Raw genomic sequence first — 24,832 nt, forward strand, 5'->3', positions numbered from 1 at the left:
GAAGAAGGTTGTTTCGGGAAATGTATATAACAGGGGACCCAGTCCTGCCATGTTGTCTTTGTGATGTACTCGCTAATAAAGCATGTTGCCATCTGAACGTCTCCGACCAGAACATTACACTGGTGACGAGGGTGGGATACTGGCAAGCAGAGAACATTATACTGGTGATGAGGGTGGGATACTGGCAAGCAGAGAGCAGCCTCCAGCCGCCCGCAAGCCCTGCAATCCGAGTTCTAGTGCTTCCGCGGCCGAGACCATGGCTACTGCTCCCGAACACACCCTATCGGCATTCGACGGCACCCGGCCCAACTTATGGAAATCATGGGTGGACCAGATCAACTACTACATAGAGCTGCACAAAATGGAGGAAGCAGCAGAGAAGAAAGCGCTTCTCCTGAGTTCATGTGGGATAGAGACCATCCAGCTGATGAAACGACTCATCGCGCTGACCACCCTCGCAAGGGCAACCTATGACCAGCTGGTCAAGGCGATGATGAACCACATGGCGTCACAGTCATCCCGTCTCACACGCAGGCACACATTCTACATGAGACAGCAGAGACAAGCTGAGTCTGCTGCCAAGTATCTTGCTGAGCTCCGTGGATTAGCCCTGAGATGCGATTTCACAGGGGACCTAGAAGAGATCCTGCTGGACTGATTCGCTGTTGGCATCCAGGAGGAGAAAATGCGCCAAAAGTTGCTAGTATACGAGGACAAAGACATCTACCTCGCGAAAGCACTCCGACAGGCAACCGCCTTTGAACAGACGCACACCAGCCCTTCCATGAACCAGGCCACCACTGCCTTGATCTCGGACAGCTCTGACGAGGAATGGGCACATCAGCTTTGATGCCAGCCACACAGCGGGCTGAAAACACCAAACCGACCATGGGCAGTGGAGAAGCCAAGCACCAAGTGTGCCAGCTATGAGGACCCACATGAGCACTGAGACTGTCCCTACGTTGTGTGGACTGCAGAAGCTGCGGAAAAGTGGGCTACATTGCCCGAGCTTGCAGGGCCAGACCCAACAGGAGGCCCCAGTCCTCCACAACTCGACAGACGCACACACGATGGCCGCAAACAGCATCCAGGCAATGAACTTGCCCCAGGACATCCCCGACTAGGTCAAAGTGCAGGTTTTGATCGAGGGGGGTCCCTACCTGATGGAATTGGACACAGGATCCTCCATCTCCATTATTTCAGAGGAGACCCTCAGTAAACTCTGCCCCCACAACCGGTGGCCCTGCAGCCCATGGAGTTCATATTGCGGGACTTTCAAAAGAATCCAGTGCAGATCATGGGGTGGGCCAGAGTTAGGGTGGAATTCAAAAATTGTAAAGGGGCCCTCCAAACTAACTAGAACTCTAAGAGACTATGATCTAGATATATTCAAAAAGGAGTGGAAGAAATTTAAAGGATATATGGAGAAAGAGTGGAATGTAAAAAGACATTGGACAATTTTTTAGTATTGATGAGGGAAAAAAAAATATTGAACTTTGATTAGTTACTGGTACCTTTAGTATTGAACTTAAATATATAACTTCGGGGAAGTCAAACATGGGAGGGAGGGGGGATTGAAATATCATATGGGTTAGTACAGGAAATTTATAATTAAGTTTTGTAACCATATGTTATCAATAAATTGTTAAGACACAAAATTTTTTTTAAAGGGGCCCTGGACATTCTCGTGCTGAAGCGCCGGTTCACCACCCTATTGGGATTGGCTTGGTTTAAACCCCTGGTCATCAAAATTGTAGGGGCGGACCACATATGGGCCCACAATTTCGACCAAGTGTGCCAGGAGTTCCCAGAAGTATTCGATGGGGCTCTAGGAACGTACAAGGAGCCACCTATCACGTTGCAGCTGGACCCCACGGTTAGGCTCTTAAGGCTGAAGGCTCGGCGGGTTCCGTTTGCACTTAAGCCAAAAATCGAAGCCAAACTGGACCACCTTGTGGCCCAGGGGTGCTAGAGCCTGTCTCCAATGCCACTTGGGAAACCTCCATAGTCACCCAGTCAAGCCAAATGGGGACATGCGCATCTGTGCAGACTACAAATGCACAATTAATAAAGCACTACAGGACCACCCATACCCTGTCCCGGTGATCAGCCATGTCCTCGCCTCCCTGGCCAGTTCCAAGATTTTCAGGAAGTTGTATTTGGCCCAAGCATACCAACAACTTCCGGTGGACAAGCAAACGGCTGAGGCCCAGACCATCATTACGCACCGAGGTGCTTTCAAGGTGTGGAGGCTACAATTTAGGGTCAGCGTGGCTCCGAGAATTTTCCAAAGCTTAATGGACTCTCTCCTTAAAGGGATTCCCGGAGTACAACCCTTTTTCAATGATGTTTTGATAGCGGCACCCGACGCCGACGAGTTCTGCTGCTGCCTTTGAGAGGTGCTCCGCTGTTTCCAGAATGCGGGTCTCAAGGTGAAGAGGGAGAATTGCTCACTTGGGGTGCCAAGGGTGAAGTTCCTGGGGTTTGCAGTGGACGCCGCAGGAATTCACCCAATGGCCGACAAGACCAGGGCGATAATACAGGCCCCGGCCCCCACTTTCAGGGCGGAGTTACAGAGTTTTTTGGGGCTCCTGAACTTTTACCACTCATTATTGTCCCACAAAGCAGCCCTGGCCAAACCCCTACACAGACTCCTAGATAAGGGCACCCCATGGGTCTGAGGGGAAAAGGCTGCGGTCTTCCAGGCAGTCAAGGACATCTTGGTTTCAAATGAGGCACTCCACCATTTTGACGAGTCCCTCCCCGTGATTTTAGCATGCGATGCTTCCCCTTATGTAGTGGGCACTGTTCTGGGCCACCAACTCCCGGACAGGAGAGAGGTCCCTGTGGCCTATAATTCTCACACTTTGAACCAGGCTGAGTGCAACTACGCCCAAATAGATAAGGCGGCATTGGCTATGGTGGTGGGTGTATACAAATTCAACTACTACCTGTATGGTATGCGCTTCATGATTGCCACAGACCAGAAGCCATTGCTCGACCTACTAGCCCCAGACTGCCAGACACCGCAGATCCTGTTGCAGCGGGTCCTGCGGTGCAACGAGTTCCTCAACTCATACACCTACAAGCTCGTCTACCACCCCAGCAAGGCAATGGGCCACGCAGATGCCCTCAGCCGCCTGCCATTGTCGGAGATGGACCCAGATCCGGCCCTGGCCCACCACGTGATGCTCCTGGAGTCTCTGCCAGAGCGGCCCTTCCACGCAGCGGAGGTAGCCAGGTCCATGGGCAGAGACTGCATCCTTGCATGCGTTTCGGAATGGGTGGGGAGGAATTAGCCCACGGGCAAATTGGACGCTGAATTCAGACCGTTTGTTTCCTGCTGGGATGAACTCTCCTTACACAAAGGGTGTATTCTTTGGGGCAGCAGAGTGGTGGTCCCTCCCCCACTCCAGAAGCAAGCGCTTGAAGCCTTGCATGAGATGCACCCGGGGACAGTGTGTATGAAAGCTTTGGGGCAGAGCTATGTATGGTGGCCGGGAATGGATGAAGAGATAGAGGGGTGGGTTAGGAAATGCCCACCCTGCCAAGAGTCCTAGCCAAATTCACCTGGCACCCCCGTTCACCGCTGGGAATCCAATTGGGTGCTATGGTCCCGGCTACACTTAGACTTTGCGGGGCCATACCAGGGGCAAATATTCTTTATCTTGGTGGATGCTTACACGAAGTGGCTGGAGATCATCCCAGTCACTTCTACCTCCACTACGGCCTCAGTCAGAGCCTTACGGAGGATTTTTTGCACCCACGGAATCCCTGACACCGTAGTGACGGACAGTGGCACCACGTTTACCTCCTGGGAGTTCCAGGAATTCCTGAATAGGTACCTCATCCACCACATACAGTCCGCTCCCTTTCACCCGGCCTCTAACGGCCAAGCATAGCGCATGGTTCGCACAACAAAGGAGGCCCTGGGTTACATAGATCAAGGAGACTGGGACCACCGACTGTCTGCCTTTCTGTTTGCGAGTAGGATCAACCCCAACCCAGCTATGGGCATAAGCCCTGCTGAGTTACTCATGGGCAGGCGGTTAACCACCCGGCTAAATAGGTTACACCCCGACCGGGCCCTGGACCTCCGCAGCTCCCCCAAGACCAGGGAGGCCACTAGGGGGTTTTTTCTGAGGGATTCAGTCTATGCCAAGAACTTTGCAAGCGGGCTGGAGTGGATACCAACTCAGGTGCTGCGGCTCACTGGGTCCCACTCATACAAGGTCTCGTCGGAAGGGAGGCAGCTCCTCTGCAGACACATAGACCAACTCCGCTGCCCCCCCTGCTGGAGAAACTGGCAGGGCCAGGGGGAACAGGGAGAGCATGGGGTGCCACAAGAAGTAACCCTGCCGAGCTCGCTGGGGTTGCTGGTGGAGAAGCCATACAGCATGGGGGAGATACCTCCGCAGGATCGAGACAAGGCTCTGCTGACCACAGCCCAAAGCGAGGAACCAGCGGTTACAGAACCCCAGGCAGCAGAACCTCAGCGGTTGTTCAGAGAGCATTGGCTGCCCGCTCATTTGAAAGACTATGTACCTTGAACTGGGGTGTGTGTGTGTTGTGTCTGGCGTTTATCCTGGAAAGTACAGCACAGCACACCTGTGGGCAGTTCCTTGAAGGGACGAACGCAGCCCACCTATGACGATCAGTGGCGGAAAGTTTAACTGGCCAGGATTGGACCTGACCAGAAAGAAGGTTTTTCCGGGAAATGTATATAGCAGGGGACTTGGCCCCACCATGTTGTCTTTGTGATGTACTTGCTAATAAAGCATGTTGCCATCTCAGCGTCTTCGACTTCAGTACATTACAGATCTCTATATAAATCAATATATAATATCAGTATTGTGGGGTAGTTTGGGGGCAAAATTCAGCGATGTCATCGAACGCTTTCAAGATTAAATTGCTACAACGGTTGTGATTTTTTTCGATTCCGCATACTCGTAAAACCCTTTTCAACTTTTTCTGTTTTTTTTCCAGGGAGGTTAAACAAAAGGCAAAGAGATCTGTTAAGGCACAATACGGGATGTTGCAATATGGTAAATTTGGACAGGCCAGGTTAACACGTGGTGTATTCTTTATATCTTAAAGCTGCAATGTTCTACATAGAGTTAGAAGGATAGGTGTCTTTTTCCCGATGGACTTTGGGGATCAGACCAGTATCCCAGTCGGCCTTCGAAGTCAATCAACCGCAGACCCCTGGCTTGTGTGTCACTCTGTGTGGATCAGGAGGGGCTGAAGGGATGAGCTGATTGGTTCTGACAGACACACTCCGATCAGTGTCAGGGCGATGATCAAGCTGCGGGAACAGGCAGGCAAGGCACACGGGGAACGCTCTGATGGTTAGCAGCTGTTTGCAGCCAGCTTGAGCTTGAGCTACCAAGCTGCGCCTTCCGTTGGCAGAGCACAACGGCTGGTTGGTGATAAAGCTATGCCCTCCACCCGGAACCAAGTGGTGGTAGTGGTGGGAAGTGCAGTCAAGTCACAGCTGATTTACGGTGCCCCGTAGGATTTTCTACAAAAAGGGCCCAGCAGGAACTCATTTGCATATTAGACCATGCCCCACGATGTCACCATTGTTTCACACAGGTCTCTTTTTGTAGAAAAAGCCCAGCAGGGATTCATTTGCATATCAGGCCACACCCCCTGACACTAACGCAGCTGGAACTGCGTTCCTGTGCACTCCTGCTCAAAAAAAAAGCCCTGGTTTTTGAGGCAAGAGATGTTCAGAGGTGGTTGGCCATTGCCTGCCTCTGCCTCACATTCCTGGTATTCCTTGGAGGTCTCCCATCCACATACCAGCTCGGACTGACTCACTTCTGTTTCAGATTTCAAGTCCGATCGAATTAAAATATCATCTATGTTCCTAGCTCTTCTGAAGCCCACTCTCGGAATTTCTTGACAGCCCGGTATATTTCTTACAACAAACCAGAATTTTTAAATTACTATTATGAATGGACTGGGCCAATGGCGAAAATTGAAAAGCACAAGTGATTTTATCTGTGCTATTAGTAGCTTGTCTTTCTTTAAACAATGAAGATCTCGGACAAGGGTGTCGAACATGCAGTTTGGGGGCCGAATCAGGCCCCCGAGCAATTGGCTGTCATCTGCTTCCTTCTCCCTATATCTTGCTTCCTTCTGCATAACAGCTTGCTTTGCAAGGCTTTCTCAATTGCAAAGGAGCTACAGAGCAAAGCCTCTATTTTCTCCATTGGCTAAAGCTCCTCCCTTGGGGAGGAAGGGGGGAGGAATAGCTTGTTTTGCCAGGCTCTCTCAATTGCACAGCAGAGCTACTGAGCCAAGCCCCTCTTCCTTCTATTGGCTGAGGCTCCCCCCTCAGTTCCCTGGCGAAGGAAGGAAAGAGCCAGAGCTTTCTTTGCCCGGTTCCCTGGATCCCATGGGAGAAATACAAAGAAGGCATATTTAAAACCAATGAGTGCTAACGTTTTAAGCATGCTTTAAGTTTTTAAAAATATATATTTGGGTTTGTCTGTGTTCTTTATAAAATTTATATCTCTGCTACCTAATCTTATGAGCCCCGTGGCGCTGAGTGTTAAAGCTGCAGTACTGCAATCCTAAGCTCTGCTCACAACCTGAGTTCAATCCCCGGCAGTAGCCGGCTCAAGGTTGACTCAGCCTTCCATCCTTCCGAGGTCGGTAAAATGAGTCCCCAGCTTGCTGGTGGGAAAGTGTAGAGGGCTGGGGAAGACAATGGCAAACCACCCTGTAAAAAGTCTGCCGTGAAAACGTTGTGAAAGCAACGTCACCCCAGAGTCGGAAATGACTGCTGCTTGCATAGGGGACCTTTCCTTTCCTAACTAATCTTAAACAGGTACACACATGGCCTGGCCCAGCATGGCTTGGCCCAACCCAACATGCCTCGCCCCAACAAGGTCTCATTCATGTCAGATCCAGCCCTCATAACAAATGAGTTTGACACCCCTGCTCTAGGACATCTTATAATCCTTTTTCTGGCCTTATCCAATATTGACCTAGGGTAGTCCCTCCTCTCAAACTGGGCACGCAGCCGATCTTTTTCTTTACAGAAATCGTTCCAGTGGGTGGAGTTTCTCTTTGTCCTGACCATTTAACGATAAGGTAAACTCTTGCGAAAGTGTGCCGAATACTATTCTCCTCCCACCCAACACTGTGTTTTATGTCACACCGTCAGTATTGTGCATCTGGAGCCAGATGTTTTGGCCTTCATGGTTATTTAGGGTTGCTGCCTCTGGGTTGGGAAATTCCTGGAAATTTCGGGGGTGGGCCCGAGGAGGGTGGGGCTTGGGGAGGGGAGGGATCTCAACAGACCGTAGTTCCATAGACTCCTCCCTCCAAAGCAGCCATTTTCCCCAGGGAAACTGATCTCTGCAGTCTGGAGATGACATATAATTCCAGGGGATCCCCAAGTCTACAGTTCCTAGTTCTGAGTTGGAAAATGGCTTGAGATATTGGGAGTGGAACCCGAGAGGGTGGGAATTGAGGAGGGGAGGGAACTCAACAGGTAGGGTTGCCACCTCTGAGTTGAGAGACACCTGGAGATTTTGGGGATACAGCAAAGGAGGGAGGGGTTTGTGAAGGACTTCAAGGGACAATGCTGTAGAGCAGGGGTGGCCAACGGTAGGTCTCCAGATGTTTTTGCCTACAACTCCCATGGCCATGCTGGCTGGGGCTGATGGGAGTTGTAGGCAAAAAACATCTGGAGACCTACTGTTGGCCACCCCTGCTGTAGAGTCCTCTCTCCAAAGCAGCCATTTTCTCCAGGGAAACTGATCTCCATCATCTGGAGACCAACTGCAATCCGAAAACTCTCAAGGACCCACTTAAAAGTTGACAAGAAGACGAAGATGGCAGATTTATACCCCGCCCTTCTCTCTGAATCAGAGACTCAGAGTGGCTTACAATCTCCTATATCTTCACCCCCCACAACAGACACCCTGTGAGGTGGGTGGGGCTGAGAGGATTCTCACAGCAGCTGCCCTTTCAAGGACAACCTCTGCCAGAGCTATGGCTGACCCAAGACCATTCCAGCAGCTGCAAGTGGAGGAGTGGGGAATCAAACCCAGTTCTCCCAGATAAGAGTCTGCACACTTAACCACTACACCAAACTGACAACCCAACTGTTACTTCATATGAACTGAGAGTGCACCCTACAATGCTCGCTAACCCCTTTGCAAATAAGCATTGCAGGAGAAGATTGGTAGTGATGAGCAAACTGTTTTTCAGCGGACTTGTCCTCTGTTACTGATCTTCTCACTGGGGACCTCCTGAAAAACCATCAAGGGTTGCCAAGGTTTGCTAGAATCCAGTTTGAACATCTCTGCTGTAATACCAATATCACTGCCCTATAATGTAAACCTTGCAAAAGGGCTTCACAGCACATTGGGGGCTGGTTTATGGATTTTTAGAGTGCAGGCGTTCAATTCATGCACAATGCCGTGGAAGTGTAGAAAAAAAGGGAATTAAATCAAAGGCTGTTGCTTCGGATGTACTTTACTGTCCATGGCCCTCTGAAATGTAGCTGTGCGCAAGACAATTTGCAACCCGCTCTGTAAGTGAGAAGTTTAAATCAAGCCAGGTCTTTGTTTCAAAGCTGGACAGGGGCAGGATAAATGCTTGTCTGGAATATCTCTTTATGTTTCTCTCTATCCACTGAAGTGTTGTTAGAAGAACGGACTGGCGATGTACCTTGCTCAGTCCTCCAAGACTACAAACACCATAGAGCTAGCTAGATAGCTAGGTTCATATCAATCTCCTTCCTGTCTGGTTCTGCTTTCACTCACCCTTTCTAACCAATAGAATGTAACTCAGGGAACTTCCTTCTTCCTGTTCTCCTCCTCCTCTTCCTTCTTCTTTTCTGCATGCATCAGGAGGAACATCATGGTGTCTCTCCTCCTGAACTGAACTAATTTAATTTAATTTAATTTTTCAATTTATACCCCGCCCTATCCCGCAAGCTTACAACCTTAAAACCTTACAGCAACATTAAATAAACTACATCAAAATTAAGCAATATCATAAATACAGAAATACTAAATTAAATCAAATCTATGTCATCATTAAGCAGATGGCCTACTATAAGCCAAAACCATCCAGTTAGCTAGAATAGTTTAGTCACTCTTTCTCTCCAGTATAGTTATATGTTGTTTCTTTTAATATATCCACCAGTATCGGTTTCTTAACTTAAAGCAAGACTCTCTGGGCAATTTGTGAGATTGTGTGGTAACCATTAGACTGCGCTGAAGCTCAGAAGGAGCACTCTGCTAAGTGAAGGTAAGGACGGCTGCCTGTCCAGTCCAGCCATCCTAAAACAGACCCAACAAGCGTATCTATAGAACCTTTTGACTGGATATGATATCATGAAGCAGTCTGCTTAGTGTGGATAAAAGAATGGGTGATGCTATTAAACAGAAAACTTTTGGCGTTGGAAGGTCATGGAAATAAATTCGGCTGGCATGCTTATATGTATTATGGGGAAAAAAAGATGGATGGTTTTTTCTCCCACCATTATATAAGAAATCATTTGTTGAATACGTGGATGAAATATAAGAAATATGGTGATGAGAGAAAACCGTTATGGATAGTGCCAGCAGAAGTGATAAAAATAACGGCTGAAGTGGGTGAAGAAAAGTGGTTGTCATATAATCAGCTATTGAAAATACAAGGCAGTAAAATAGAGTTGAAAACTGCGGAAGAGTTGAATAATAAATATGACTGGTTTTAAATGCAACAAATATAGAGTTTGGTGGAAAAAAACATTAAAACTGAAGGAATAAGAAAAGAACAAACAGAAATGCAAATAGTTCTGCTTGGAGATAATGAAAAATTAATTTCAAAACTATATAAACTGTTTTTTAAATGGTCTACAGAAGATGAAGTAGTGAAATCTCAAATGATCAAGTGGGCAATTAATGGAAACTTGGGAATATCTTTGGAAGAATTCTATAAAGTTTTCAACGTGTCATAGTATCAAAGAGAACTGTTTTAAAATGATGTATCTATGGTATATAACTTCTAAAAAGTTGGCAAAGATGAACAATAAGATGCCAGATAGATGTTGGAAGTGTAAGAAACATGAAGGTTCTTTTTATATATGGTGGACTTGTGAAAGAGCAAAAAAGTATTGGCAGATGATTCAACAAGAAATATCTAGGATCTTGGGATATGAAATCAAGAAAGTTGCAGAGACTTTTCTGTTGGGATTTTATATGGAAAAATTTCCAAAAGAAGATAGAACTATAATTTGGTACTTGCTCTCAGCTGTTAGGACATTGTATGCGCAGTTGTGGAAGCAAGAAAGAATACCAGAGAAATGGGATTGGATTATAAAAGTTATAAAGACTATGATCTAGAAACTTTTAAGTTGGAGTGGAAGAAGTTTAGAAGTTACATAGAAAAAGAGTGGAAAATAAAAGGACACTTGACAATTTTTGATAATGATTAAGTCTTAAAAGAAAGAAAATAGAAATTTTTGTTTTATTAGTTAAGGGTACCTTTAAACATTAGTATTTTAAGTATACACCGGCGGGGGTCAAGTAACAGGGGGAGGAGGGGTTAGAAAAGTAATATATGGGATAGATAAAAAGAAGTAATTAATAATGCAAAGAATTGATTGTTACCATATGTTATGGGAATAAAATTGTTTTAAAACGAGAACCTTTTGACTGGTATAAAAAGACTCAGATACCCATTTCTACCTGTGTCTGACAAAGGGAGCTTCACCTCTCGAAAGCTTATACCCTGAAAATCTTGTTGGTCTCTGACCACGGTATGGGGGTCTGCGTTGGCTGGAGGCAAGGGTGCCAGCTCCAGGGCGGGGGACCTGTCAACGGGTCTGGCGTTGCCTCAGAATAGAGGGTGGAAAGGGGGTTTGCTGCACCTGTTACCCTTTGCCCCCTCCTCCTGGGTCTTACCACTGCTCCCTTTTCTCTCTCTCTCTGGGTAGCAGCCTTGTGGTAAGCCCCGGGCGCGTCCTCTCCGGCAGCCCTCGTAACCCTTGACTAAATCCCCATCCCTGCTACCTCCACCCTCGCCCCTAACCAATCCCCACAGAGTGCAGGTGTTTCGGCTTGTATTGCGCGAGCGGTCGCCACTCTCGGGGAATCCACAGGGCGGGGCTGAGGAGCTTGAAGTCCTATGGGACAGCTGGTGGCGATAGCACCCTCCATGGTGGGGTGTGCAAATGAACCCCCCCCCCCCGGCTGGAGGGTCTGGGAGGAGGGGTGGGGAACCCACCTCCAGACAGTCTCTAAGGTACTACTGGACTTGAATCAAACTATACATGATATGAGAACAAAAATGATACAGTTTCTAAGGCTGGTTCTTGTGCTCAATTCAGCGATGGGAATAGGCTTTCCCTTCCCATCCTGAGAAGCAGGACTCTTATTCTAAAAATGGGTTATCCTTCTTGAAAGCTTAGATCAGGGGTGTCAAACATGCAGTCCAGGAGCTGAATCAGGCCCCTGGAGGGTTCCTATCAGGCCGCCGAATAACTGGCTGTCATTTGCTTCCTTCTCCCTCTCTCTTGCTTCCTTCTGCATAACAATTTGCTATGCAAGGCTTGCTCAATTGCACAGGAGCTACAGAGCAAAGCCTCTATTTTTCTCCATTGGCTGAGGCTCCTCTCCCCACCCCTGTGTTAGCCAAAATGCCCTCAAAACGAGGTTGGGGAATTAGTTAGGTGGGCACCTGGCTCACTAGGAATCTTCTTACCAATATATACCAGGCTCAACCATCCAGAGGGTAATGTTCAATAAAAGGACTCTAATTTAATAAAAACCAATTGTAATTTATTTAGAATAATAGTTCTTCCACACAAAATAAAAATACAAAACAATCACACATTCACACAGGTCTAAGAAACACAGATAGATTGATAGGGGAACATATAAGGGTAGACAGACAGGGCGATATTACCTCTCGCAGACGTCAAGGAAGGCTCCGGTGGCGACAGTTGAGGGAATGGGGGAGGACCCGAAACTGATCAGGAATCGGGGATGGATCTATGCAGCGGAATGTGGGTTGCTGATAGAAGCACACCTGTGGGTAGCTAGTCCACAGGTTATAAGGCCTCACCTGAGCCCTTAGGGGATGGGAGGCAACGGGGAGGAGGAATGGGAGGCTCTGTGATGACCATGAAGGCTGGACATTAGCAGAGCCAATGATGAGTCCCTTGGTGACACCCAATTGGGTGTTTGCTTTGACCAATGAACTTCACCTTCGTCCTGGGCAACCTGGAAACTTCCAGGTTGCGACAAGGCCTGGGGCGGCTCCAAGGGTGTCAGTATGGAAATGACTAGGTACTTGGGATTAAGTGGGCTTATCTGGGAAGGTGACAATAGGGAATCAAATATTGACCTAGGTATCCCCGGTGAAGACAAAAGACTTGGTTGTGAAGGGAGATGTTCTTCCTCTTTTCTCATCATCTTCGGAGCAAGAGTTATTGTTTAGAGTATTGCAAGGCAATCAGAACTAACAGTTGAGCTATTAATCCATTCATGGGGCAAATGGGTTGCTTGAGGGCTAAGGGTGACTCAGGGTGTGTACGTGAGCTTCCCACTATGAAGGAATGAAGTCCAGCCTGGCAGGAAGATGGCTACAAGTGGTTTTAGCGAGACACAGTGGATTCCATGCTCAGCGCTTCAACACCGGTCGCCTGGATAGCTCCGTGGCGGCGCAGCGTCTTCCCTACCATGGCGGACCCACGCAGTGACGGGGAAACGTCCGTGCACTTGGCAAGCACTCTATACCTGTTTAGAATGTCCGCACACTTAGGCTGTTTATACACATGAGTCCCTTTTTAGTCCCTGGATGGCTTTACTCACACTCTCTGGCCAGACGTGTGCGAGCTCACTTCTCCAGGCGCCCTGTCAACCATACTGGTGACTATGATATTGGGGAAAGAGGGGTCTTTTCCTCACACCTGTCCCCTGGGGAAGGAAGGAAAGACCCAGTTCCCTGGATCCCAGGGGAGAAATACAAAGAAAGCACATTTAAGTCCAACAAGTGCTAAAATTTTAAGCATGTTTTACGTTTTTTCAAAAATATATTTAATTGTGTTTGTCTGTGTCCTTTATAAATTGTATATCTCTGCTACCTAATCTTAAATAGGTACATACATGGCCCGGCCTGACATGGCTCGGCCCAACCCGACATGACCCGGCCCAACAAGGTCTCATTTATGTCAGATCTGGCCCTCATAACAAATGAGTTTGACACCCCTGGCTTAGATTGTTCCATTGATCCAGCTGCAAAGGGATCCAATGGCTAAGGCATGTTGAGAAATCACTCCTCCTGACCCAGACAGAGCAAGATCCTGAGATCCCCCCTGAATCGCTTTGAAGAGCTACAGCAATAAGCCATCAGACTAAAACAATGAATACTGTTGAGCAGGCCTTGAATTCAGCAGGAGCTCACAGGAGCACAGCTCCTGAACCTTTCTGATGGCCCTCCGTCCTCCTCCCTACCTACCTTGTCCACTGAATAGAAGGTGCAGCTGCATAACAATCTCTGGATTAGGAGAGCGGGCAGCCAGCCAGCCACCAGGAGCTTTGCTATGCCCCCAGCAGCCCTCTTTCTCCATTTCTTATGTGATTTTGGGTGGCAGGTGGCTTGCTGGCCTTTTGACTATGGGGGGGGGAGGAGCGGCCAAGGAGAGCCCCAGGTGAGCGAGGCCTGCTTGGGCTGGCTGAATCTCTAGCCAGCCCAAGCAGGACTTGCTTGCCCTGGGTTTTCCTTTCTTGCATCAGGTTGCTTTTGGCTGGTGGGGGGTGGTGGCATATGCTAATGAGTTATGCTAATAAGCTCCACCACCTATTTTTCTACAAAATGACCCCTGCTGATGAGACAAGTTCCACATGCCATGACTCTGGTTCCGCATAAAAAACTTCTTCTCTGCTTTCCCTTGGCCAAAAAATCTCAACCAGTTAAATATCATAGTTAGTGTAACAATGGAGAGCCAATTTGCCTTTTTGGTGTAGTGGTTGAGTGTGCAGACTCTCATCTGGGAGAACCGGGTTTGATTCCCCACTTCTCCACATGCACCTGCTGATGTGACCTTGAGTCAGTCACAAGCTCTCACAGAGCTTTCCTCGCAAGAGCAGTTTCTGTCAGAGCTCTCTCAGCTCCACCTCATGTAAGGTTTTGCCCAGGTTCAATCGCGAGACTTCTTGAGTAGGATCAAAAGAAGTTTTAAGGATGATACTGAAGCAAACAATACATAGCAAGTGATTCACCAGTCCAGGTCTTGCCAGACAGGGGCACAATTGAAAGTTACCCACTATTATAGAGGAGGGGGCAACGGCTTTTCACTTTCCTGCACTCACCAACAATCTTTTGAAAGTCTCCTGGAATAGTAAACAGTTCGTTCTCAGACCTCAATAGTCAAGGTCTAATTCTCTCTTTGGTTGGTGCCTATCAGCGTTGCCCAGGGAGACCAGATTAGAGTTATCTCCCCGCAGCCCCTTTCCATCTGTGAGTCTGAAGCCTCCCACATCACACAACATGCTGAATATTCAGAAAACAAGTCTACACAATAAGTATTAAGTGGAATCCAAAATATGCTACATTCACTATGAACTTATTAATAAGCAAAGATAATAAGTGTCAAGACCCCAGCAGTTCAAAGATCACAAAGAGTCCATTTCATTAATGGTTGTTTATTGACTCATGACAGCTAGGTGTAGGCAGGACAGACTTTGCAAAGACTGGCTTGGCAGGCTTTTTGCCCCCTTATATAGCTCTAGGAAATGAAAAGTCCCCTGTGCAAGCACCAGTCGTTTCCAACTCTGGGATGACGTTGCTCTCACAAAGTTATATAGCTCTAACTTAGTTACAATTTTGAAGAAAATCGGGAAAACAGGAATCCCACCCCCAAGTCGCTCCCAGGCCCCTTTCACAGGTGCTCCCAACTTGGAGGAGCGACCTTGGTTTCCCTTAGTAACCCCGCAGACCAGTGTGAAGGAATTTTGATAACGGTTGCAAGGAGGTAGGCGCAGCAGAAGCAAGGAGACAAAAGTGAAAGCAATCTAGCAAACTGAAAAAATGGCAAGGCGCTTGACAATAAGCCCATGGCAATAGCATCAACAATCCCAACATCAGTCAGAGAACAGCAACCATGCAGCAGAGCATTGTCAGGGACTGGTTCTGGACACCTACCTCACAAGGTGTCTGCTCTGGGGAGGGGAAGCGAAAGGAAGAAGACGACCATAGTTTATACCCCTCCCTTCTCTCTGAATCAGAGTTTCAGAGCGGTTTACAATCTCCTCTATTTTCTCCTCCCCACAACAGACACCCTGTGAGGTGGATGGGGCTGAGAGCTCTCCCAGAAGCTGCCCTTTCAAGGACAGCTCCTACAAGAGCTATGGCTGACCCAAGGCCTTTCCTGAAGCTTCAAGTGGAGGAGTGGGGGATCAAACCCAGTTCTCCCAGATAAGAGTCTGCGCACTTAACAACTACAACAAATCGGGAAAGAAGATATTGGATTTATATCCCGCCCTATACTCTGAATCTCAGAGTCTCAGAGCGCTTACAATCTCCTTTACCTCCCCCCTCTCACAACAGACACCATGTGAGGTAGGTGGGGCTGAGAGAGCTCTCCCAGAAACTGCCCTTTCAAGGACAACTCTTGCAAGAGCTAGGGCTGACTCAAGGCCATTCCAGCAGCTGCAAGTGGAGGAGTGGGGAATCAAACCTGGTTCTCCTTGATAAGAGTCTGCACATTTAACCACTACACCAAACTGGAGATTGTAAGCTGCTCTGAGACTCCTTCGGGTAGTGAAGGGTGGGGTATGAATCCAGGGATGGAATTCTAGCAGGAGCACCTTTGCATATTAGGCCACACACCCCTGCTGTAGCCAATCCTCCAAGAGCTTACAAGGCTCTTTTTTGTAAGCTCTTGGAGGATTGGCTACAGCAGGGTTATGTGGCCTAATTTGCAAAGGAGCTCCTGCTAGAATTCCACCCCTGCAGAAATCCAATCTCTTCTTCTGACTCCTGAGCAAAAGGTTAGGTAGTACAGACCAGTTTATGTGTAAAGTGCAGCGAGTCACAGATGACATATGGTGACCCTGGAGGTTTTGAAGGCAAAAGACAAATTAAGGTGGTTTGCCTTTGCCTGCCGCTGTGAGGCAACGCTGGACTTCCTTGGTCTTATCAAGAAATAAGACTACCTGGGGTGGAATTTTAGCAGGAGCTCCTTTTGCATATTAGGCCACACACCCCTGATGTAGCCAATCCTCCAAGAGCTTACAAGGCTCTTTTTCGTAAGCTCTTGGAGGATTGGCTATATCAGGGGGGTGTGGCCTAATATGCAAAGGAGTTCCTGCTACAAAAAAAGCCCTGGGAACAGCACATACCTAGACATACAGTACATTAACAGTCAATCAGTATAATCAGGGGTGGAATTCGAGCAGGAGCTCCTTTGCATGTTAGGCCACACCTCCCTGACGTAGCCAACCCTCCAAGAGCTTACAAAAAAAGCCTTGTAAGCTCTTGGAGGATTGGCTACATCAGAGGTGTGTGGCCTAATATGCAAAGGAGCTCCTGCTAGGATTCCATCCCTGAGACGACCTGCAAATGTTTTTCAGCGCTCCAGTCTCCTCGAGTGTAAACAAGGTGTTAACATTTTTGTTTTATTTCGCTATTTCTTTTAAATAGTTATAGGCTTGCTGTTCTCCCAAACAGATGGGACCCAAAGCAGGCAACAAAAAGAAAACCATGTTAGAAAAAACAAGGCAACATAAAAATATCAAACAATTTTAAAACAGCCAACACACTTAACCAAGGATACTTTTTTACTTGGGTTGCCAATCCCCAGGTGGGGGCAGGGGATCCCCCGGTTTGGAGGCCCTCCTCCCGCTTCGGGGTCATCAGAAAGCAGGGGGGAGGGAAATGTCTGCTGGGCACTCCATTATTCTCTATGGAAGCCGATTTCCATAGGGTATAATGGAGAATTGATCAATGAGTATCTGGGGCTCTGGGAGGCTGATTTTTGAGGTAGAGGCACCACATTTTGAGCATAGCATCTGGTGGCTCTCCCCAAAGCCCCCTCCAAGTTTCAAAAAGATTGGACCAGGGGATCCAATCCTATGAGCCCCCAAAGAAAGTGCCCCGTCCTTTATTATTTCCAACGAAGGGAAGGCATTGAAAAGCTGTGCAGTCCCTTTAAATGTGATGGCCAGAACTCCCTTTGGAGTTCAATAAGGCTTGTCACACTCTTGCTGCTGGCTCCATTCCCAATGTCTCCTGACTCCACCCCCCAAAGTCTCCTGGCTTCACCCCCAAAGTCTCCAGATATTTCTTGTATTGGACCTGGCAACCCTATCTTTTACAAGGCTTTTACCTCCTTCACCCACACCCCTCATGGGGTATATGACAGCTTAAGATCAGAAGTCCTGCTGGATCAGACCAGTGGTCCATCTAGTCCAGCTTTCTGTTTTACGCAGTGGCCAACCAGTTGTCCCGGAGGCCGATGAACTGGGCCATGGCCGTCCCCTGGTGTTGCCTCCTCCTTGCAGCGGGTTTCAGCCCCTGAATGGGATTGTTTCCTTCCCTCATCAGGTTTGGTAGCCACTGATGGACCTCCCCTCCACAGATCTTTCCAACCCCCTTTAAAGCCATCTCTGCTAATGGCCCTCTTCACTACCTGGCAGCGAATCCCGCAATTTAATTACTCACTGAGTAAAGAAGCATTTCCATTGGTCTGTCTCAGGCCTCCCGCCCATCTTCTTCCTTTGGGTGCCCTCAAGTTCTAGTATGATAAGAAAGGGAGAAAAAGCTTAGAGCGTTTTCGCACTGACCTTAATCGGGAGCGACGTCCCTCTTCACCGCGCAGCGTCTGCGCGGATTTCGCACTAATTGCGCCGCAGAACCCAGAAGAGCAGCAAAGTCCCGCGGCTTTTGCGTCGCAAATGTAAACTGGCCAAAACCCAGTTTACATTTGCGACGCAGAAGCCGCGGGACTTTGCGGCTCTTCCGGGTTCTGCGGAGCAATTAGTGCGAAATCCGCGCAGACGCTGCGCGGTGAAGAGGGACGTCGCTCCCGATTAAGGTCAGTGCGAAAATGCTCTTAGTTTGTCCACTTTCTCCACCTCATGTATAGTTTTATAAACCTCTATTATTTCCCCCCTTAGCTATTTTTAATCTAAAAACTAAAAAGTCCCAGACTCTCCAGCCTTTCCTTGTATCAAAGTTGCTCCAACCTTGTGATAATCTTTATTGTCCTGCAGGGGTAGAATTCTAGCAGGAGCTCCTTTGCATATTAGGCCACACCTCCTGAGGTAGCCAATCCTCCAACAGCTTAGAAAGGTTCTTTTTTGTAAGCTCTTGGAGGATTGGCTACATTAGGGGTGTGTGGCCTAATATGCAAAGGAGCTCCTGCTAGAATTCCACCCCTGTTGACCTGTATAATCAAATAAACACAACTATGTGACTTTGTGAATCCTTGAAAAATCTTCTGACTTGCAGTCTTGGTGAAATTGTAAGAAAGACCAAGTCTCGCTTCGTTCATTTGGGAGACAGTACCATCAGGGCTTTTTTTGAAGCAGGAACTCCTTTGCATATTAGAACACACCCCCTGATGTAGCCAATCCTTCTGGAGCTTACAGTAGGCCTTGTACTAAGAGTCCTGTAAGCTCTTGGAGGATTGGCTACATCAGGGGAGTGTGGCCAAATATGCAAAGGAGTTCCTGCTACAAAAAAACCCACCCTGGAAACCATAGAGCAGGGATGTCAAACATGCTGTTTGGGGGCCAAATCAGACCCTCGGAGGTCTCCTAGCAGGCCCCCCGAGCAACTGGCTGTCATCTGCTTCCTTCTGTGTAACAGGTTGCTTTGCCAGGCTTGCTCAATTGCACAGGAGCTACAGAGCAAAACCTCTATTTTCTCCATTTATTTATTTATTTTATTCCATTTGTACCCTGCCCTCCTCGCCTTGGAGAGGAAGGGGGGGGGGAGGAATAGTTTGTTTTTCCAGGCTCTCTCAATTGCACAGCAGAGCTACTGAGCCACGTCTCTCTTTCTTCTTTTGGCTGAGGGTTCCCCCCGCCCCCCCAGTCCCCTGGGGAAAGAAGGAAAGAGCCAGAGCTTCCTTTGCCTAGTTCTTGGATCCCATGGGAGAAACACAAAGAAAGCCTCTTTAAGACTAATGAGTGCTAACATTTTACGCATGTTTTAAGTTTTTGAAAATATATATTTGTGTTTGTCTGTGTTCTTTATAAAATGTATATCTCTGCTCCCTAATCTTAAATAGGTACGCACATGGCCCGGCCCAACAAAGTCTCATTTATGTCAGATCCAGCCCTCATAACAACTGAGTTCGACACCCCTGCCATCAGTTGTTCAAGAACATGGAAAGGGACGCATTTTCAAATGCACATCCCATCCAAAGCACTGCAGTGCTTCCAACAGCATCCTCGCTCAAATACTTCGGTGGATGAACTGTAAGATGGGTGTCTGGCTGATGACAGCTCCAATCTGGTAAGCAGGGGTGGAATTCTAGCAGGAGCTCCTTTGCATATTTGGCCACACACCCCTGGTGTAGCCAACCAAGGCTCTTTTTTGTAAGCTCTTGGAGGATTGGCTACATCAGGGGCGTGTGGCCTAATATGCAAAGGAGCTCCTGCTAGAATTCCACCCCTGCTGGTAAGAGAGAGCCAGTTTGGTGCGGTAGTTAAGTGCGTGGACTCTCATGTGGGAGAACCAGGTTTGATTCTCCACTCCTCCACTTGCAGCTGCTGGAATGGCTGTGGGTTAGCCATAGGTATCACGGAGGATGTCTTTGAAAGGGCAGCTTCTGGGAGATCCCCTCTCAGCCCCACCCACCTCACAAGGTGTCTGTTATGGGGAGAGAAGATATAGGAGATTGTAAGCCGCCCCGAGTCTCTGATTCAGAGAGAAGGGCGAGGTATAAATCTGCAGTCTTCTTCTATAAGCAAGGTGCACAGACTCCTGCTGGCTTGCACTGGATCTGCATTGGATCCGCGTATATTTTTAATCTTTCTTAGCCGTCCATGTCGCGATGCTTCGAAGGATACAGCTTTATTTGTCACGTAACAAAAAAAAAGAGGGTCAACAAAGCATAATCGCTTTGGAAGAGCACTGTATCACTTCCTGTCTCTCAAGCACTAATTAAACAACTCCACTCGACGTCCGTGCGAAGACCCACGTCAAGCAGTTAATGCAACTTGTGACTGCGAGATTTGTTCTGACATCTCCCTTCCAGCGGGGCAAGATGGGAAGAAGGCATCTCTCTGGAGACGGCCGGTGGGCTGCCAATAAGAAGCAAAGGGGCTTTTGCTGCGCGAGATGAAAGCTCCACGCTGACAGACTTCCTAATTGAATCATCTTGAAATACAAATCTCATCACCCAGAAAACCAAGAATACAGAACCAGTTCCCCCCCTCGTCCTTCCCCACCAAATGGTTTCAGGCCATGTATATCAACCAGCCGTAAACATACAATGAGGTAGTGCTGTAGGAATAGCTTATACACTCTTCTCTTTTCTCATTTTTAGTGTGAGCCAGTAAGTCAAGAAAATTGTTCACTTCAGTACTTAACTTTTTAAAAACTCTAAGACTGTCCTCTCAGGGCGCTGGCTTTTCAAGGAAACAGCTGAAAGGCAGATGGACAACATCTTAGTAATGCAAGTAGGACATTGGCATGCCAAGATTTTGAGGGTGGCAAGTTAGCCCTGGATCTGGGACATGTTCTAAAAAACTCTTACTACAGCAGGGGCAGTCGAACTGTGGCTCAGGAGCCACATGTGGCTCTTTCACACATATTGTGTGGCTCTCAAAGCCCGTGGCGCAGAGTGGTAAAACAGCAGTACTGCAGTACTGTGGCTTGAACTCTCCCCTCACGACCTGAGTTTGATTCTGGTGGAAGCTGGATTCAGGTAGCCAGCCCAAGGTTGACTCAGCCTTCCATCCTTCCAAGGTCGGTAAAATGAGTCCCCAGCTTGCTGGGGGGAAAGTGTAGATGACTGGGGAAGGCAATGGCAAATCACCCTGTAAGAAGTCTGCTGTGAAAACGTTGTGAAAGCAATGTCACCCCAGAGTCGGAAACGACTGGTGCTTGCACAGGGGACCTTTCCTTTTCCTTTCAAAGCCCCCACCACTGCATTGGCTGGTGTAGAGAAGCCATTTCTCTCTTTAAATCACTTCTTCAATGTTTAATGTTTATGTTTAATTCGGTTTATACCCCACCCTCCCCACCCATTCTCCAGTAGCTTGGAGAATGGATTTAAAGTTAAAGTTGTTTTCTTTCTACCTCCCCCTCCCATCAATTTGCCTTCCTTCCTTCCTTCCTTCCTTCCTTCCTTCCTTCCTTCCTTCCTTCCTTCCTTCCTTCCTTCCTTCCTTCCTTCCTTCCTTCCTTCCTTCCTTCCTTCCTTCCTTCCTTCCTTCCTTCCTTCCTTCCTTCCTTCCTTCCTTCCTTCCTTCCTTCCTTCCTTCCCCCCTCTCCCCAAATCAACAGAAATGAAACACAATTCCTCAGCTCTTTCTCATGGTTCCAGACTTCTAGAAGACTAATGCTTTGGTTCTGGAATGTCCCAGTTTGTTGTTTGTACTTGCTCACCATGTGTATTCCACCATGAATCCCTGTGAAAAAGGTGGACTATAAATAAGATTGATTAATTAATAAGAAAGTAGGAAGAAATGAATGATTATGGGAACAGCTGAGAAGAAGATTGTAGCTCAGTGGTGCTTCTGCAACATAAGAAGTGACCATGGGGCTGATGGGATAACAAGTTCATCTTGAACAACTATCAGGGCTTTTTTGTGTAGCAGGAACTCCTTTGCATATTAGCCCACACCCCTCTGGAGCTTACAGTAGGCCTTGTAACAAGAGCCCTGTAAACCCTTGGAGGATTGGCTACATCAGGGAGGTGTGGCCTAATATGCTCCTGGGAGGTGTGGCCTAATATGCAAAGGAGCTCCTGCTACAAAAAAGCCCTGACAACTGTGCTTAAAAATGTTGCGAGAGGATACAGTAGTCTACCTTTCTTAAAATGCTCATTCATTGTTTTTTTTCAGCCCAAGAAATTTCAGATTTCAACTCAGTCCTAGCTCTCCCTCTCCCCCCAACGCAAAGATTTCCAATTATGCGGAAACAGACAGACTGGCAGTGAATAGTCAAAACATATTTGGGACAAACATTTTTTGCTCTGGAGATCCTTTTCCAGGTTTGGTATGTAGCATTAAGCAGAAGAAACTATACCTAGACTCAGAGCTATATTATGTTCCGAAGCCAAATTTTAATTGCTATTTTATATGCCTTATCTCGTACTGTTCATACTGCGATATTTGAATATTTTGTAAGTATTTCAGCTTTGTTTTTTAGCTTTTGTAAATTCTTTCTGATTTGTGCTGGTGGTCGTTGACCGTATTAAAATCGAACTAACGAATGAACTCAGAGCTATTTTTGTGGGAAAAGCCCAGCAAGAACTAATTTGCATTTTAGGCTACACCCCCTGATGTCAGCATTGAGTGCCAGTTTGGCGTAGTGGTTAAGTCTGCAGACTCATCTGGGAGAACTGTGTTTGATTCCCCACTCCTCCACTTGCAGCTGATGGAATGGCCTTGGGTCAGCCATAGCTATCGCAGGAGTTGTCCGTGAAAGGGCAGCTTCTGGGAGAGCTCTCTCAGCCCCACCCACCTCACAGGGTGTCAATTGTGGGGGGAGAAGGTACAGAAGATTGTAAGCCACTCTGAGTCTCTGATTCAGGTAGAAGGGTGGGGTATCAATCTGCAGTCATCTTATTATTATTGTTCCACACAGGGCTTTTTTTTGTAGAAAAAGCCCAGCAGGATATTTGCATATTAGGCCACACCCTCTGATGCCAAGCAAGCTGGAACTGCGTTCCTGTGTGTTCCTGCTAAAAAAAAAGTCCTGTCTAGACTCCAGATCGGAAGTTTTGGGGAGATCTTGAGTTCTTCAGAAACTCATGAGGAGTTCATCAGTAAACTGGTAGCAGAAAGACTTGTCTGAATAACATCTTCCCCCAACAATATTGATTCTTCTTTGGAGCATACAGCAGTTCTTCAGTATATCCTGGGGGCGACTCTCAAAACGTTTGGGGTAGTCAGTGAACTGCAGGTAAATGCATGCCCTTTGCAAGAGGTATAATTTCTAAAGAGTCTTGGTAAACCCAAAGCTTGGTAAACTTGGGGCATGTCCAGAAGTTTTAGGAGGTTTTTGGCTAAGAGGCTGTAAACCAGAACAAAGATGTGTCTCTTTTTGAATGGTGCTTTCAAAGTCTCCCCGGGGGCAACGCAGGAACTAAGTAGGGACAGAGGTTTGGGTAGGAGGAAAGCAACCTGCTGAATAGGTTTGAGAGGCTCAATTACAGTCAAATCATTTCACAAAAACCCAGCTCCATCCTCACGACCAGCTCACAGAATAAGAATGCATACACAGGAAAAATTACCAAGAGCCAGGGTTTTTTTTAAAAGCAGGAACGCAGTTCCGGCTGGCTTGGTATCAGAGGGTGGGGCCTAATATGCAAATGAATTCCTGCTATGTGAAACAATGGTGATGTCAGGGTTCATGGCCTAATAGGCAAATGAGTTCCTGCGGGGCTTTTACTACAAAAAAAGCCCTGCCAAGAACTGTACGAGGCTTTTTTTTTCTGGAAAAAGAGGTTCTAGGACTCTTGAGAGAGAAATGAAGGAGAAACACATGGGTGCCCCTCATGAACTTTTAAACGTTGTTTTGGAGATGTTTATTTCCATGATGAAGTTCCGAAATTCCATTCTTTTGGGTTCCCCCAGAAGAAAAGCCCAGACCCATTCCATCATCCAGTTTGGTGTAGTGGTTAAGTGTGCGGACTCTTATCTGGGAGAACCAGGTTTGATTCCCCACTCCTCCACTTGCACCTGCTGGAATGGCCTTGGGTCAGCCATAGCTCTGGCAGACGTTGTCCTTGAAAGGGCAGCTGCTGTGAGAGCCCTCTCCAGCCCCACCCACCTCACAGGGTGTTTGTTGTGGGGGAGGAAGGTTAAGGAGATTGTGAGTCGCTCTGAGACTCTTCGGAGTGGAGGGCGGGATATAAATCCAATATCTTCTTCTTCTTCATCCAGCAAACTGGATTGCTTAGCTGAGCAGCCCTCGCTGTGCTACAGGCAGGGGTCGTTTTGTAGAAAAATAGATGGCGGAGCTCATCCAGGGATTGTTATGCAGCTTAGGATTCCCAACCCTCCCGCCCTGGCGGGGGACCCCAGGATTTCCAGCCTCTTCCCCCGCTCCCTAAAAAAACGGAAGTGGGGGGAGGGGGGAAACGGCGCCAAGGAGCGTGGCGAGCTGCCCCATCTCGGAGCGGGGGGCGCCGCTGTGCTGCTGCCACCTCTTCTCCGCTTCACTGTGGCTGCTCCTCCGAGATGGGCTCAGGCTGGGCCCATCTCGGAGGAGCAGCTGGGATGGGGCGGGGAGAGGGTGGCGGCGGTGCGGTGGCATCGCCCGCTTCGCATTTGAGGTGAAGTCGGGGGGGGGGGCGGGCCAGGAGCGTGGCGGGGAGGGGGGGCGGGAGAGAGAGTGTGCCGCTCTAGGCTGCGCTCGGAAGTGCGTCCTCCTCTTCCTACTCGGTCTCCGGGGCAACGCCAAGTCAGACGCCTTAGCTGCCCGCCTGCCACCTTCTGGCGCAGCTTCCTGGGGTGGGGGGGAGGAAAAGCAAGAGGGCCGCTCTAGGCCACGCCTGGAAGTGCCTCCCCTTCTTGCTCAGTCTCCGGGGCAACGCCAAGCAGAGGCCATTGCTACCCGCTTGCTCGCCCGCCACCCGGCAGCTGCTGGCTTGGCCTCCTGGGGGGATGGGGGCGTGGCTCCCAGGGAGGGC

This window comes from Heteronotia binoei, chromosome 10 (genome assembly GCF_032191835.1).
Source record: "Heteronotia binoei isolate CCM8104 ecotype False Entrance Well chromosome 10, APGP_CSIRO_Hbin_v1, whole genome shotgun sequence".
Classification (NCBI taxonomy): domain Eukaryota; kingdom Metazoa; phylum Chordata; class Lepidosauria; order Squamata; family Gekkonidae; genus Heteronotia; species Heteronotia binoei.